This window comes from Vanellus vanellus (assembly GCF_965231255.1).
Source record: "Vanellus vanellus genome assembly, chromosome: 19".
Lineage (NCBI taxonomy): Eukaryota > Metazoa > Chordata > Aves > Charadriiformes > Charadriidae > Vanellus > Vanellus vanellus.
In genome coordinates, this window is record NC_138924.1 from 12324115 (window position 1) to 12339517 (window position 15403).

Consider the following 15403-nt stretch of genomic DNA (forward strand, 5'->3'; position numbering starts at 1 on the left):
ATGATGGAGTGAAGCAGACCCTGGGTGGGTGGGTGGATAAAGGATGGTCCAATGCTGGATTCTCAGTAGAGGTCAGCTACCAAAACTTCACACCAAATACTGTGTTGGAGATTTAACCACTTCATTCCGTGCCTGAGAAGGAACTGTTGAATGCTGGTTCAACAGTTCTGAAATCTAGCCCTTAATTTACTAGAGCCAATAAAAATTTAACACAATTCATCAGACTTTGGTGTGGAGAAACATCACAGCAAGATACTGCTGAGAATTAAAGCTATGTATAATTGTAAATATGTACGTTGGCCTGTGAATTCTTGGCCGCTTTCTCTTCATGCTTCAAATTGAAGATTTAAGTGGGAGCAATGCAGAGAATGATTGGAGAACAGCCATCCTCTAAACACTTTGGGATTTCAGAGAATGGAGCGATTGCAGCCAAGCGTACCCAGTTATGTACTGATGACAGTGGAGAGGTTAAGAGTGGAAGTTAGATCTGGCTTTGGAGATAAGTAGACTGTTTAGACAAAGAAGTATTGACACGTGTTACTGAAAGCCAAAGTCAGAGGGCAGTAACCTTTTCCTGTGGCAATGTTGAAATTCCAACTTGCTTTGCTGTGCGCAGGTATTACGTATGCAAGGCTAATCTTTCACTGGCCTGCTTGCTCTTTCCAAGTTATCTTTTACTTACAGCTTAGGAGAATTTATTCATCCCTACACATTCAGTGCAGGAACACAAGATTTGGCCGTGTTTTCTGGCTAATGTTTTATTGCTATTAATATAGACTGTAGCAGTTTCCTCCATTTAGGTTGCAGTTACGTTAAATATTCCCCTTTTATGTACTGTATATTTGTACTATACGGAGGAGAAAAACTGAGGAAAATGGTCCCCAGATAGGAGCAGGTGAAGGAGCGTGGAGTCGAGTCGGGGCCCTCGCTGCGGGCCGCCTGTTTGATCTGGAGAGCTCCGAGCGTTGTGTGTCTGTTCTCTGTCTTTGAAATTATATTCTGCGAGATGTGCTGCAGCGTTGATGTAACGGGTAGTGGGGCGGCAGCTATTTCTGTTAGAATCTGCTCGGCCAAAATTAGGAATACTGTAGCATCTTCTTAATATTTCTCCCTTCCTCCCACTGTGATTCCAGTTGGTTTTGTGTTCTGAATTCTGTAGGGTCTGAAGAACTAATAACTCTCCATGAGATGCCTTATTATTGCCCAGCAATCCTGAGGAAGTATTCCAACCTGCAGCTGCTTTGAATGTAGGACTTAATTAACTCTAAACCAGAAGTAGGTGAAGCTGAATGTTCTGCTAGCACTTCAGCTAATTGAATGGAGAAACCATTTCCAGTAGATTTGGCTAACAGCTCCTGGCTGGGGCTCTCCTGCCTGTGCAGTTCTTTTCCCTCCCCCACTACAGTTTCATGTGCCTCTTCAAGAGGTTTTTCCCTTCTATTTAAAATTGGATTGGCTCAGTACATGAGTCACTTTCAGTGAATCTGTGTTATAAATATAGAATTCTCGTGAATCACTTTACTCTCCTGCAAGGCTGAGTTTAGCAAGAGTCTCTTAAATACATGGTAGTTGATTTTCAGGGCCTGTCTGCATCAGTAACCGAAAATTTCCTAGGCCCTAAATGGCTGAAGGTGCCGATTCAGTAGTGTGTGCCACCTTTCCCACACCCTTGGGTGCCTCTCTGTTATAGTACGCGGAGTTCGTAAGGACAAGAAACTCCGAGGCTGAGATGGCAGACTCATCGTTCACTGTTCAGCCCCACGTTCAGCAGAGCTCAGGCGCATCAGCAGAAGGAAGGTTTTCATGTAAGATTACTGCAGGGCGTTGAGCCCGAGTGGGTTTCCTCACCGTCTGGCTAGCCCTTGAAATGCCTCTCCGTGGTCCTGGATTCAATCTGTAGGATGCGGTTGGAGAGAAGAGCAGCTCATGTTGTGTAGGGTTCGTTTGCAAGTCTAGAGGCGCTTATATGGGATTTGACTCTATGGAGATATGTGGGTGTCCGATGGGTTGGAGCGCCCCTTTCCTGCTCCAACATCACCCTGATGAGACCACAGAAAACTTGTGTATTGAGATAGGAGACACAGTCTCTGCACTGCCACCTAACCTGGTGAGCGTGGGGGATGGAGCAGTGAGCTCACCTTTGCACACTCCTGAAGGAAATGCCGTTCGGCGCCGGGGCAGCTCCGTGCCACCCGTGCTGGTCCCTGGGGGAGCAGTGCCTCTGTGCCGGTCGGTTCTGCTCATCCAGTGGGAGACATTTGCTGTAGCCACAATGACTCTGCTTACATCTGTAGTCTTCACCTCTGGGATCTAAGAGAAAGAAAGCAGTGCTGACATTTTCATCCTTGTGGGGAAGTGATGAATGCAGATGTGATCGTATTTGTTCTCAACCCAGTTTATAACCTAGTTACATTCCAGCCACTCCATCATCCTATCTGATTTCTAAGGGATCCAGCTCTGCGATTCAGAGCTGTAGCAGTTCGGTTTGGGCTGTGTGCAGAGTGGCTGATATGCGCCACTTTGGGCCAAAAATTCCAAATTTCTTTGGGCTACGGGTTGTTGTTGAGTGAATATCACCAGTGTTGTGTTGTCAGTCCGAGTATAATGAAATGACGCAAGCTCTGTGGATATTCGTAGCATCTTTAGTGGACAGGCATTTCTGGTAGGAACTGGATGGGGATGTTTTCAGGCTGGGTTATCTGGTGCCGTTTCCTTAGTAACAGGAGCTGACACCGCATGACGTGCGGACCGTGCCTTTGCTCGTTCAGCTGAGTGCGGGGAGGACGCCGTCGCTCTCCTCCTGCGTCCTTTCACCAGCTTCCCTGAAGCTGTCACGGCTGGCCGTGCTCTCGCCAGGAGCACCAGCCCTTCCCAGCTTTTACACTTCTGAGGGAAAGGGGGAGAAGAAGGAAGCTTTTCTTCTGTCTGTCTCTGCAGTTCCCTAATGCCTATTCACCAGTGATCGGCGAGCAGGGTTTTCCAGGTTCAGTGCGTTACATTTACTGTGGTTGTCTGAAAACTACCTGCAGCTTTGCTTAGCCTTTTTCTGCGTTGCTACCCATCTTCAGATCTGACAGCAATGTGCTGCTCTAAGCAGAGAATTAAGAAACTGTTTAAATCAGCTTCATACAGCAAGCGTAACGGAACATGCCTTATTCACGAATGGATCCAAGACAAGGTTACCCGATTATACAGAATTATACAGAAGGTTTCGTTTCTGGTACAGAAATGCACCAGATTAGGATATCTTTACTCCAGATGTACGAGGCCAACTTAAACTATGCTTAGTGACGCTCTTTATCTTGTCAAAAAAAAAAAAGGCCCTTCAGACACTTTCAATCTTATCTTTGAAACCAGCATTTTGATGTTTTTCAAAGAGCTGTCTCATTTCCAGTGGATGTGTTTAATGCGAGTGTGATGAGCTCAGTTGTCCTGTCTGCTTGGCAAGGTAGCCCTGAGGAACCCCGCGGGGCAGCCAAGGGCACTTGACAGAGCTGGTGCCTTCAGCAGGGCGCAGGCAGGGGCTTCTGCCCAGTTTGCAGGGTCTGCGTGCCTCCAGCACCGTTGGGAAGAGAAACTTTGGGAGAGGCTTCTGTAGGCTTATCTTCCTTCTCTGCCGTGCATCCACGGTGGAACGGGTGGCCGGACTCTCTTCATTGCAACACTGTGGGTCACCGGGACATTTGTTTAATGCACTTCATGTTTTTCTTGTTTACTCTGTGTGCAGAACTGTAATAACTGCCCCTGATTGCTCAAGCTGTATGTGCCGTTTGTGTGCATTATTCGTTGGAGGAGGAAAAAGAAAAGGGAGTGTGTGGGGAGCCTTCTCCTGGAAAAGACACTCAGAGCATGCCACATAGAGGGTGCATGTGTGGTGAATGGGTTATGTTGCCGGAAGAACACGGCTCCCGTAATAATAGTAGTTAAAGGTAGAGTATATTTTTAATGTCTTGTTTTTAAAGGTAAATTGATAGGTACTCTGAAAACAAACTTTGTCCAGACAATATCGCCCTCAGTGAAGTTAACAGCCTATTGTTCTGATTGGTGTAATTATTACTTAAGGGTAGCAAGGATGCTGACAAACAAAAACGGGGATTGTACAAAGCATTCAACATTCACTGTATGTTTGTTTTAAAGGTAATGTGAACTTTGAATTGACTCGTAATTAAATAATTGTTCACAGGAGTTGACTGTGCTTGGCCTGATTTATAATTTAAAGGTATTTTTATATTGCTTGAAGTGAGTCTCAGTAGTTTGTTCTCTTTGAATTAATATTTTCAGTGCATTAAATGAAATACTCCTGAATTCTCATGCTGTAAAATAATTGCTATAGACTTCAGGTGGATTCCTGAGAGCTGGGATGTGCCAGAATCAAAATCTATGTTGTTCAGATGTAAATCCAGCGTGCCTGCTCATCAGAGTGGTTGTAGTTACTGCATTTTGTGGGAAGGTTAGCAGTAAACATGACTAAAAATGGTAACTTGGGCATTGTCAAACATGCAGAACTTGGCTTTCCAATTAGATTTTTATTCGAATTAGGGAAGAGATGAACTGCACAAAAAGGTGTTTTTTTGGCCTGAGTAATAAATCTGCTACCAGTAATTAAACTCATTAATTAAAACATACAGAATCCCTTTGTGGTTGAAATGAAAAGGCCAGTTCTGATTCTGAGCTGTAGAACGGTATTTAACGTTGTGCTTGAGGCTCCCTTTAAACCTTCATTGAGGAGTGCAGGTTTGTGTCGCACGTGTTCCTCGGGCTGTGAACGGAGAGGAGAGAGCTGGGGGTTTCCATCACTGTCGTGGGAATTGTGCCTCCGGACCTCCCTGGGAACCCGTCGGGGTTTGCACAGGAGCTGTGCTGGGAAATGGGTGGGTTTTTCTCCCCCCAATTCAGTGACTGGTGGTGACTTTTCTCTGGAGCCCCTCACACCGGAGGAAAGGTGATAGCTGCAGCTGTGACATTCCTCGTAGCTGCACATGGCCCACATCCAGTGAACTTCAGAGCCAAAACCATCGGTGTGCTACCGCTGGATGGCTGCAGAACGAGGCCCCGCATCTCTTGGGGTGTTCCTCCTTAGAGCGTTATGGGCATTATGTGTACAGTATTTATATATATATATAGTATTGTGGCAGCCTAATGTCTTCTCTTTTGCCTGGTTGGTAATGGAGGAGGAGTTGCAGAAAGGACGCCCTGTTCGGCGCGCTGCGGCGAGAGGCTTTTACTTGGTCTGGAGCCCCGCAGCTGCACCGCCTGTTCCTGAGCTCTGGGGACCCTCAGCTTGTTAACTGGGTGCCGCCAGCGGCAGCGCGGGTCTGCTCGAGCCGCTGAACGTGAGCTCAAGTCAGCCGGGAGTAGGCCATACGTTTGGATTTGATGTTTCAGTCGTCTTTCTCTGGTTTTATCTTACTACTGCATTTTTTGCTGGCAGGGAAGGGAAGACGTGTAGATCCAAGCACCCCTCTGAATTGCGCCCCGCATTCTGTTGATGCTGAGGTGTTGATGCGAGTGTGACCTAACCACTTGTAAACTAGAAAGCGAAGAAACTGAACTCACATTCTGTAAGGCACTGAAGCTCGTCCATCAAAGAAATCAGGAAAACTCCTATCTTTTTTTTGTTTTCTCGATACTTCAGGTATCTTTTTTTAGTATATTTCAGATACTTGACATGTGCTGCTTCTTCCCAATTCCAGTTATTAATATAATTTGACTTTAACACCAGTGTAGGTTACAGTCCTTCACTTCAGAGGCATTTGGAAATCTTTCTTTTTCCTTACCTAAGATTCATTTAATTATCTTTGCCTTCTGAATCTGTTCTAAAGCTGTGTTTTATCTAATCCAGACTTACAGACCAGACACATTTTTCTCCTCTAAAACCCAAGCAGTTAGTTTGCTATTTCGGAATGTTAACTTGCAGCTCTGTCTGGATAGGTTTCTCGAGAAAACTCACTGCAGAACCTGCAATTTCACGTGCTGGTCCATTCCAGACCCAACGTGCAGAGACGAGGGGCATCTCCTCCTGTGAGAGGAGATGGTGGAGCGTGGCTCGCTCAGCCTAGGAGACGAGCCTGTCCCCTTGGTCGAGCTGCATTAACCTCAGGTTTTGTTCTTTCCATTTCCATTATGCATATTGCTTTTCTTCTCTTATTAACTGATGAAAATTACTGTGGGTTTTTTTTTTCTGGGTAATGCTGTGTTTAAATATCACAGATCTAAAAAAAGAAAAATAAAATCCATATCATGATCTGTGCAGTAATGCATTGGGAAAGGTCATGTGGTTTGGCTGCAGAGCTGGGTCAGAATATTAAATGAAGGTGTTTATATGTTATCTGTGACAGTGTTTAGTCATGTGTGCAGGTTGTTCCTCAAACAAAAGAAGGATGTGATCACTGCACTGGAGGGAGCTTGTGCTATCATGAATTCACGTTAGTAAGCAGTCCTTGAAGCGACGGCCTAAGCCCTTTGAGCTGACATCCACTGTCCCAAAGTGAGCAGACACGAACCGAGTGCTGACTTGCCCAAGTACCACTCCAGGCTTCTCAGACTACCTTTGGTAGTCGCTGGGCTGTGGAGTAGAGGCGGGTGAGTGAGGGGGCGGATGGGTGAGGAGGTCCGCGCGGCGGCTGTGCGGTGCTGGGTGAGCACCTGGCCGCCTCCGCAGGGTGCGTCCTGTCCTTTGGGGATGGCTTCCAGGCCTGTAGGCATGACGGGCCAGGTGGCAGGTAAGTATTATCATCCTGCTGCTTCTCAGTACGGTTTCTCTCGTACACTCCTCTAAGCTGTGAAGCAGCTCCTTCAGCTTCCCCGCATTTCCCTCGGTGCGTCGAGACTAGAATATGGCCTTGGCTCGGGACAGGTTGTGAGACGTCAGAGCTGGACTCCAGGCAGGGTGAAAACGGCTGCTTCTGTGCAGTACTCCGTAGCTGGTATTTGTACTCCTCTTCAGGCAGAGCAATGTGGACACCCTTTTTTGTCTGTTTTAACCTGTGTGCATATTACATGCAGTCTGCCAGTGTTCCCCATCAGGGTACTCGCCTACTCTGTGGACTTGATGCCAGTGGTATTGGTCTGGAGGTGGGGGGTGGGGTGGGGTGAGGAGGTGAGACCAAAGTCCTGTCATTTTTATCTCAGAGACTTTTTAAAAGAGTGTGAGGGTTTTAAATCTCATTCAAAGAGTTGCTGACCTGGTGCAATAAGTATCGTTGAACTGTTTATGCCCCATTTGCCTTGTTGGGGTGTCTCTCATGTGTGATCTCGCTTTCAAGCTCCTAAAGTGTCTGCGTACATCCGGACTGCACAGGCATTTATTGTTCTGGGAAGCAAAGTGGAGGAAAACTGGCAGGCACAAGTGCTTTTGAAGCGGCTGTGCTTTAGGCTTTAATTCTGCACTCCAGAGGAGACCTAATCTGGAGGCCCCGTATCCATCCATTGCAGATTCCTTTCACGTAGCCCCGGGGCACCTAGGCTTGGATAATCATCAGGGTAAGGTGCTTCCTTCTTGGAAAGTAAGTAGAGGGAAATGTTAGTTGGAATAGCTCTGTATCAGTCAATATCTGTTCACAGTGAAAGGACTGGCAAATTCTGAGAAACAGAATGGTTCTTGGGTCCTGTTAACATTTTAGAATCAGTTCAGCATGTAACATGATTGCAGTTAATCTGCAAAACACTTATTAAGATTGGGCTTTCTATCAAACAATTTAATGGTTACTCCCCAGCTTTAATTAGGTGTCGGCACAGCTTCCCACAGCAGATGAGTACTCGATTCATTTTGGAGGTGGTGGGCAGTAGGAAAGCAATTGTGTGGCTGGATTTTCTGCAGCCACGTGCTCAGTCTGAGATCAGTTGAGATCTTAAGTTTCAGGGTCTGTAAATGTTTGTAGGAATACAATCAAATAGCGTCAACTGAAATCATGGATATGTCTCTGTCAAAGCTGGCAGTGGAAAACCAGGAAACCTTTGAACATGAATATGGCTGGTGACTCCTTGAGACCAGATGTCTGGGGTATTTCGGGGACGGATAGCGTGTCTGAGTTGCAGGAGTGCCCGGTAGTGCTGGTTGGGAATCTAAGCTGCTAACATACACAAGGGTTAACCACAAAAATGTGGTTAGTTGTGGGACTGTTTTCTTCATTGGTCTCATGATGACTTGTTATCCCATTTTGCACAAAGTTAATTGTGTTTGAAAGAGGAGATCTAATTAGGAACCAATGACTGCATGATGCTGGAGCTCGTGTTCTGTGTTTTCTCGTTCAGGACCTGAAATCCAAGCAATTATCAGAGTCACCAAACGTCACCATTTCCAGCCCCAAGCAATGAAAAATCATGAGTCAGAAATCTTTTCCTTTATGGCCCTAAATTATAAGACTTGATTAAAGTTCACAACAGGAAAATAAAATCAACTAAAGAATAGAAATGTATTTCTTAAATACATTTCTTACACAGAGATTCTTATCCGGTGGCATGCTTCAAGATGGTAAAGCTTTCAGAAGAATATCAGATATCCACAGACCTGCAGTAAAATCATGGAAGGCAACAATGTGGGAAACTCTTCTTTGTTTTTAAGGTGAGAAATAAGTTCCTGATAGAAGCCATTTCTCTGCCTCCTATTTAAATTATAGCAACAAAGTGTTAACAGATGAAAGGACCAGAAGGTTGACTTGAAGCTAGTCTGGACCTGATTTTTGGAGTGTCCTGAGTGTTCCCATCAATTTCAGTTGGAATTACAGCCTTCCAGTTCCTCTGAAAATGAGCCCCATTAGGAAGAGATGCCTTATGCTTTTGGGGTTTTAAAATGATTCCCTTGAGGCTTCTAAATAGCACAATGCTGCTAGGTTTGACAAAAAAATAAGGATTCAGTTTCCTCTCTTTTTTCCTTAGCTCACAGAAATGGATGTAAATAATCATTGTCAAATGGATGTAAATAACCATTGTCCAACAGACAATTTAATATTTTAGTTCTTCTGGCTTTCTACCCTTGGCATTGATATTTTAAAAAATGTAGCTAATCTGCTATGGTAATGCAGGTCTCATAAACAAAATACGAAGCTCCCTGTATTACTACTCCAATTTGGAAAATAAGTGGAACATTTTCAGTGATGTATAATGCTTGTAAAATAGTTTACAGAGATTCTACCTCACTTCATAAACACATTAGCCCAAAGAGAGTACCGGATGATCATAACTGGGGGAGGCAAATATTTTTTCACACAAATTTAAAAGGTTTTTATTGTGCTCCAAAGATGACTGCTTTAAAAGTAATGAGTGGTGTGCTATAGAGGAGAAAGGAAAAAAAAAAGTGAATATTGGCTCTGATGTGAAATCAAACAGTTTTTGAACGGCACATGTTTTTAGTTTGAGAAATGAAGTATAATCTCTCATGGGTTTTAGAGCACTCTGCTAAACATCTTACTTTAGTCCTGGGCCATCAAATTGGATCACATTCAATTATTTAGAGAAACCTCAGTAATTTTGTTTACCCTTAATAGTGTTTAATGGAAACACTTCCATTTTCTGAAGGTTATTGAGATCCTTGGAGCTTAATGATCAAGATTTTAAAGAGGAGCAGTCACCAACTTCCAGCCCTGATGTTTCCCAGCCAGAGCTATCTTTAGAACTGAGGATTGTCTATTTAGATTTCTTTTTTTCCCCCCAGGGATTTATTGAAAATATGATGTCTGTGTCCTGCCTGTGTGGCAGAGCAAAACACAAGTAGCTTGAGCCCAGGTTAGCTTAACCATTAAACCCCACAGCCTTGGGTGTTCAGTTCCCAGTAGCTGCTGGTTTTACATTGCTTCCAGGGGGAAAAGGTGCTTCCTCCATATATGAATTCAAACCATCCAATTAACTATAAGTAGAGTTTTCAAATTAAATCATTCTTCTATAGCGTTATTTCAACATTTCTGTAACAGTGAATATCCTTTCATGTGAACCCTCTAAGAGTAAAATGGAAGGTTTTTTTTTTCTGGTAGTCATCAGGTGCACTTTTACGGATCGACTCTTCAAGGCAGAGGCTGTCTCCCCCAAACAGTTGCACAGGACCCAGCTCTGTGCAGTCCTGATCACAGGTAACGTCTCTTTGTGCTGTTGTAAAATAAAAATACTTGGTGTTCTTCTAGCACCCATCGCTTTGGTATTTTCCTTTGCATGGGTTCCAAGTGATTTGCTACATAAGTGTTTAACAAACATGAATAAAAGTAACAGATGCTTTAAAGGTGTTCGTTTTGCAGCTTGAAATGAAAATGAAATTAAATATGAAAACAGTTTTCCCTCCCAGTTGGTCTGACATTGGGCATCTTGACTTCTCAGCTGCCCGGTCAGAATAAGAGCCACAGCAGAAATACAGGACCTTTTAACTCCCTAAGGTGCCCATCTCTTAGCAGTGCTGATGTTGTTCTAGTGCAGCCATGGTAGGGCTGCTGTGAATAAGAATGTGTAATAAATATACCAGACTTGCAGTGAAGCTGCAAGCTTCAGGTGTCCACAGTCTTGTGATGAAATGAAAAATGGGTATATGCTAAAAGAAAGTACTGAAGTCATACATCAGCAGTGGAAGAAATGCATCAGCACAGATACCTTTGATGCATGTAGCTATTAAGGGATGCCCAGTTATAAGGCATGAGTTGTACTTAACTACTGAGGCATTAGTTTGAGGTTGCAATTATAAAGAATGTATTTAATTGGACTTTATTTCTTATACTCTTGCCTCCTACTCTTCTATTCTAGGAAGCAATTTGTTTGGTTTTTTGTACTAAGGGTAATTCCACTGTCTCGGTGACATATGAACTCTTTCATTGTGGAGGTTTATGTGCTTACCCCTGAAAATGATTGCAACCCTGAAAATTAAGAATTGATCGCAGATATCTTTATATCATTCGTACCCCATGCTATGATATTTAAATCACAGCACCAGAGGTCTGAGGAAGATTCAAGGTGAACCACTTTTTTTATTTAGTGCTTTTTGTTCCGGTAGGCGAGGGGATCCTTCCGTCTCAGTTGCGGTGGCTGCGGCGTGCTTGGGTTTGATGAATGGTGTACTGAAGATCAGGTGAGGCAGGGGGGAGTGAGAGCTTGGCTGTAGCACAGCTCTCTCCTTATTGTCCTTGCCTAGTGTCCCGTGAGCGTGCTTGGCTTTTTCACATCAAGTCCCTTATTTGCAGTGCAGCTCTATCTGGAGAGCCTACGGTCCTTGGCATTTGAAGACAGAATGTCAGATGGGGATTGAGATTTAAACACATGCTTGATGTTCAGTTTCTCCCTCTTCTATGAAATGCCCTTTGGACAAAGGAGCAAATTTGGAAATCTCCTCTGCAGTCATTCTTAGCTAGTATGGAGGTACTGCTGCCTATCTCATCTACTCAGTATGCATTTCTCAACAACATGGCATGCTATAACTTGGTGATAAAATTGGTTTCAAACTGGGCAGATCCGTGATTAGCTAGGTAAAGCAACAGCAGCTGGAGATCGTGAGCATCTGATTGCTTCTTTATCATACCCCTCTTTTCACTTGTTCTTATTTTCTTCAGCCTCATGAATTCAATTCCCTGTGCACAGTTTCCATGAAAACAAGGTATTTAGCTGCAGTATTTCTTCCTGTCTAAGGAAAATCTCATCTGCTAAATAAACCCCATAAATAATCCTTCCACAGACCTTCTTCTCTCTGCTTACCACTCTTCCAGCCCCATCCCTAGAGCTCTCTTATTTCACACTCCATTAAGTCATGTCAAGATTTTCATAAAGGCAAAAAAGAGAGAAAACAACTTGTCCACCTGACCCTGCAAGAAGTAGCCTTTTTGAAGTCATAAAAAAGTGACATTTTCCAAAGCTTGTTGGGGACCGTGATTATTTGGACTGTAAATCAATAACATATCTGCACTTAATTAAATTCAGCAGTGGATACTGCAGGGGATGTTCCTCAAAACTCGCTGCAGTTAATGAATTTTTAGATGGCTGCTGTCAGCTGAACCATACAGGGGAATTACCTGAGCCGTGTTGATTTATTCCAAGTGCAGTGCTGCTCTTCCAATCTATACGTAATGAATATCTGTGTTTTTCTGTAGTCAGATTTTGTATGTATTTATTGTTTTAAGTGTGGTGACAGTAGGTGGGCTCGGGATCACATTGTGCTGTGCTCAGGAAGCTTAAAGTAGTTATTAACCCGTGCGCATGCGTTCAAATAAAAGCAGTGTATGTGTGTACAAACTACCCATTTGTACACAAAACTACCTGAGGATGACACCAGCTGTGTGGAGTGACTGATGTGCTGGAGGGGAGGGATGAAACCCAGGGGGACCTGGACAGGCTGGAGAGGTGGGCCCGTGCAAACCTCATCAAGTTCAACAAGGCCAAGTGCAGGGTCCTACATCTGGGTGGGGGCAATCCCACGCACAGCTCCAGGCTGGGCGGAGAATGGGCTGAGAGCAGCCCTGAGGAGAAGGACTTGGGAGTGTTGGTGGATGAGAAGCTCACCATGAGCCGACAACATGCGCTGGCAGCCCAGAAAGCCCCCGGCATCCCGGGCTGCATCCCCCGCAGCGTGGCCAGCAGGGTGAGGGGGGAATTGTGCCCCTCTGCTGTGCTCTGGGGAGACCCCACCATGAATATTGCCTCCAGCTCAGAGGCCTCAGCACAGGAGAGATGTGGACCCGGTGGAGGAGGCCCCGGAGATGCTGGGAGGGCTGGAGCCCCTCTGCTGGGAGGACAGGCTGGGAGGTTCAGCCTGGAGAAGAGAAGGCTCCGGGGAGACCTCAGAGCCCCTTCCAGTGCCTAAAGGGGCTCCAGGAGAGCTGGGGAGGGACTCTTGATCAGGGAGGGGAGCAATGGGATGAAGGGGAATGGTTGAAACTGAAAGAGGGGAGATTTAGATAAGATACGAGGAAGAAATTCTCTCCTGTGCGGGCGGTGAGACCCTGGCGCAGGGTGCCCCGAGGAGCTGTGGCTGCCCCATCCCTGGAGGTGTTCAAGGCCGGGTTGGACGGGGCTGGGGGCAACCTGGGCTGGGGGGGGGGGGTGTCCCTGCCCAGGGCAGGGGGTGGGACTGGGTGATCTCCAAGGTCCTTTCCAACCCAAACCATTCTATGATTCTGTGTCTTTCTGATGTTATCAGTTCCTCCAGAAACAGCTAAATCTTCACCTCTTTTTATGTCTTTTTAGAATGTCAGATTCCAAAAAGGGAAAAATGGTTCATTTGCTTTAAAATAGGTAAATTACTTCATTTTCCTGTCCCTAAGCTTCTTCTAACTATAACCCCTAAAATGTTTTGTGTGCCATCTTTTTAGGCAGCAATCTAAGCTCTGCATTCTGTAGTTTGCAACTCCAGAGGGATTACCTATTTTTGGTTTCTTAACAGTAAAGAAAAGTGGGTTTGCAAAAACCTGATTTACCTCACTCTCCATCTCTCTTCCCCCAAAATAGTTCTCTGTCAAGATTATTTTTTCCCAGTCCCCAGCTCTGCTGTGTATTCTTGATGTTGTCTCCGTTGCATGCTGGTTGGGTTTTTTGTGTGTCTGAGTGGGGTCGCAATACATAATCTATATTGATTCAACTGATTGCAAATGTATGCTGGTGCACCATGCAAAGGGAGAAGGGCAGTGTTTGTGCACAGCGTACCCTTTCGTGTATTCGGTTAAAATTTCTTGTCGTTTTTGACATTGTCCAGCGGAACAACATGAGGGGGTTACATTGTATTCGGGGTCAATGAGTTAGTCCAGTTTGTTTTCACCTATTCCCACAAGCCTACAAGATGCATGCCACGAGCCTGCCACGGAGAACTGATATAAATCCAAGAGCTGGCCAAGAAACAATGCTAATTCCCTTGCGGATCACTAGCATGCAGGAAGCGTAAGCAGCCTAACTGCAGAGCCATGGCTTTGTGGAGACCTTCCTGCACAGAAAAGGAGAGACTTTCCTGCAGAGACATTGGTTTTTCAGGAAGAAAAGTTTGTAAATGCAGTTTTATTTCACTGTAAAGAGTGTGTCTTTACTGTTTCAATCCAATGCTTAGAAAACAGAAATCTAGTATTTGTGGTTGGTTTAAAACAGGAGAGAAACAAAAGGAGAAAACTTAAGTGGAGCTAAGGAGACGTCCTTAAATACCTTGTATTTTCTCTCTGTAAAGCCATTAGAGCACCACTGTCAAGGTCCTCATGTCTTTTGAAAGATTCTGCAGCTTGAGGTGATTCTTCTGCAAGTTTTTTCAGGACGTGTTAAAGTTTCCTTTCCGACTGAGCTTGGCTGTGTGTGCACGTGCAGGAGGACGTGGCTGTGGGTGATGCTGGGAAGGTGCGATGAGATGGGTGTCTGCCTTTGGACACACAGTAAGTGACTTTTGCAGGAGTTGACCTCTTTAACTAACCTGCCGTGAAGCTCCCGTGTGGCCGTGTTGGAGGGGTGCCTTCCCACGCTACAGAGGTGACATCTGTACAGTCCCCGGGGCTGGAATAGGAGGGCATCTGTGCTGCAAGATGTACTGCCCTCCTCGAACGTTTCGTAGTTTAACTGGATAAAAGCCACTGAGTGTTTGAAAGCTAATTCAGGTTAGGTCAGATGTGAAGGTGAAGTCGGTCAGCTGAGTAATTCCCTTGTATGAAGGAGCCTGGAGAGACAATTTGGAGACAGACAGCCCTGTTAGCCTCAGCCTGTGGGTGAAGCGGAGGAGAACAAAGTGACGTGGAGGTCGCACAGGCTGGGACTGTGACCTGAACCCAGGTCTGAGGGTGCCTTACCTGTAGAATTGGACATGGTGCATCCACCTCTCATCCCATGGAACATATGTTCTGAGGCAATCCAGCAGCTAATTCCAGCCTCTCTCCCCTCCCAGGTAACCACTACACGTGGATTACAGTCAGTTGGGGACTGATGTTATGCCAGGTCCTTGTGATGAGAAATGTCACAATGGAATAATTAAATATTGGGGCTTTAGGGACAGTCACTGTGGAAATTGCCCTCCATGGCAGCTGCAACATTTATTAATAATTAAAGCTGTGCCTGCTGTGCTTTTCACTAAATTTGTTTCATTAATATTTTATTGTTTTAAAGAAAGAAAAAAAAACAACAGCGAAGGTGGGAAGAGAGCCTGTTTCCTAAGCAACAGCAATGCACTTCTTTGCAGTTATTTTTAAAGGCAGGTTGCTTCATTTAAGATTTGGAACCAATTATTGCTGCATTGCTTCAGGCATCCGGAAAGCTGCTTTTCTTTTTTCATTTTCTTTATTTCTAATTGAAAGACAGAGCAAAACGGCAGCTGGGTTAAGAGTTGTTGTGATGGTTGCTGGACAGGATCTATGACTGTGATGTGAAGAACGTCCCCATGCTGTCATCACTCTTTGTTCTTCCCATGCCGCTCTACCTGGCCTTGCAAAACCCCACGGGCAACCAAACAGTGCTCGCCCCCACTGCTGCTTCTGTG

At 45.1% G+C, this 15403-nt stretch overlaps 1 protein-coding gene across 1 annotated transcript in view; it reads left to right on the top strand.

Annotated features, from left to right (window-relative positions):
- Nucleotides 1–15403, top strand: part of SGSM2 (small G protein signaling modulator 2) — a gene marked incomplete at its 5' end in the record, with an annotated part of 62523 nt that overhangs the window by 8904 nt on the left and 38216 nt on the right. The window lies entirely within an intron of this gene.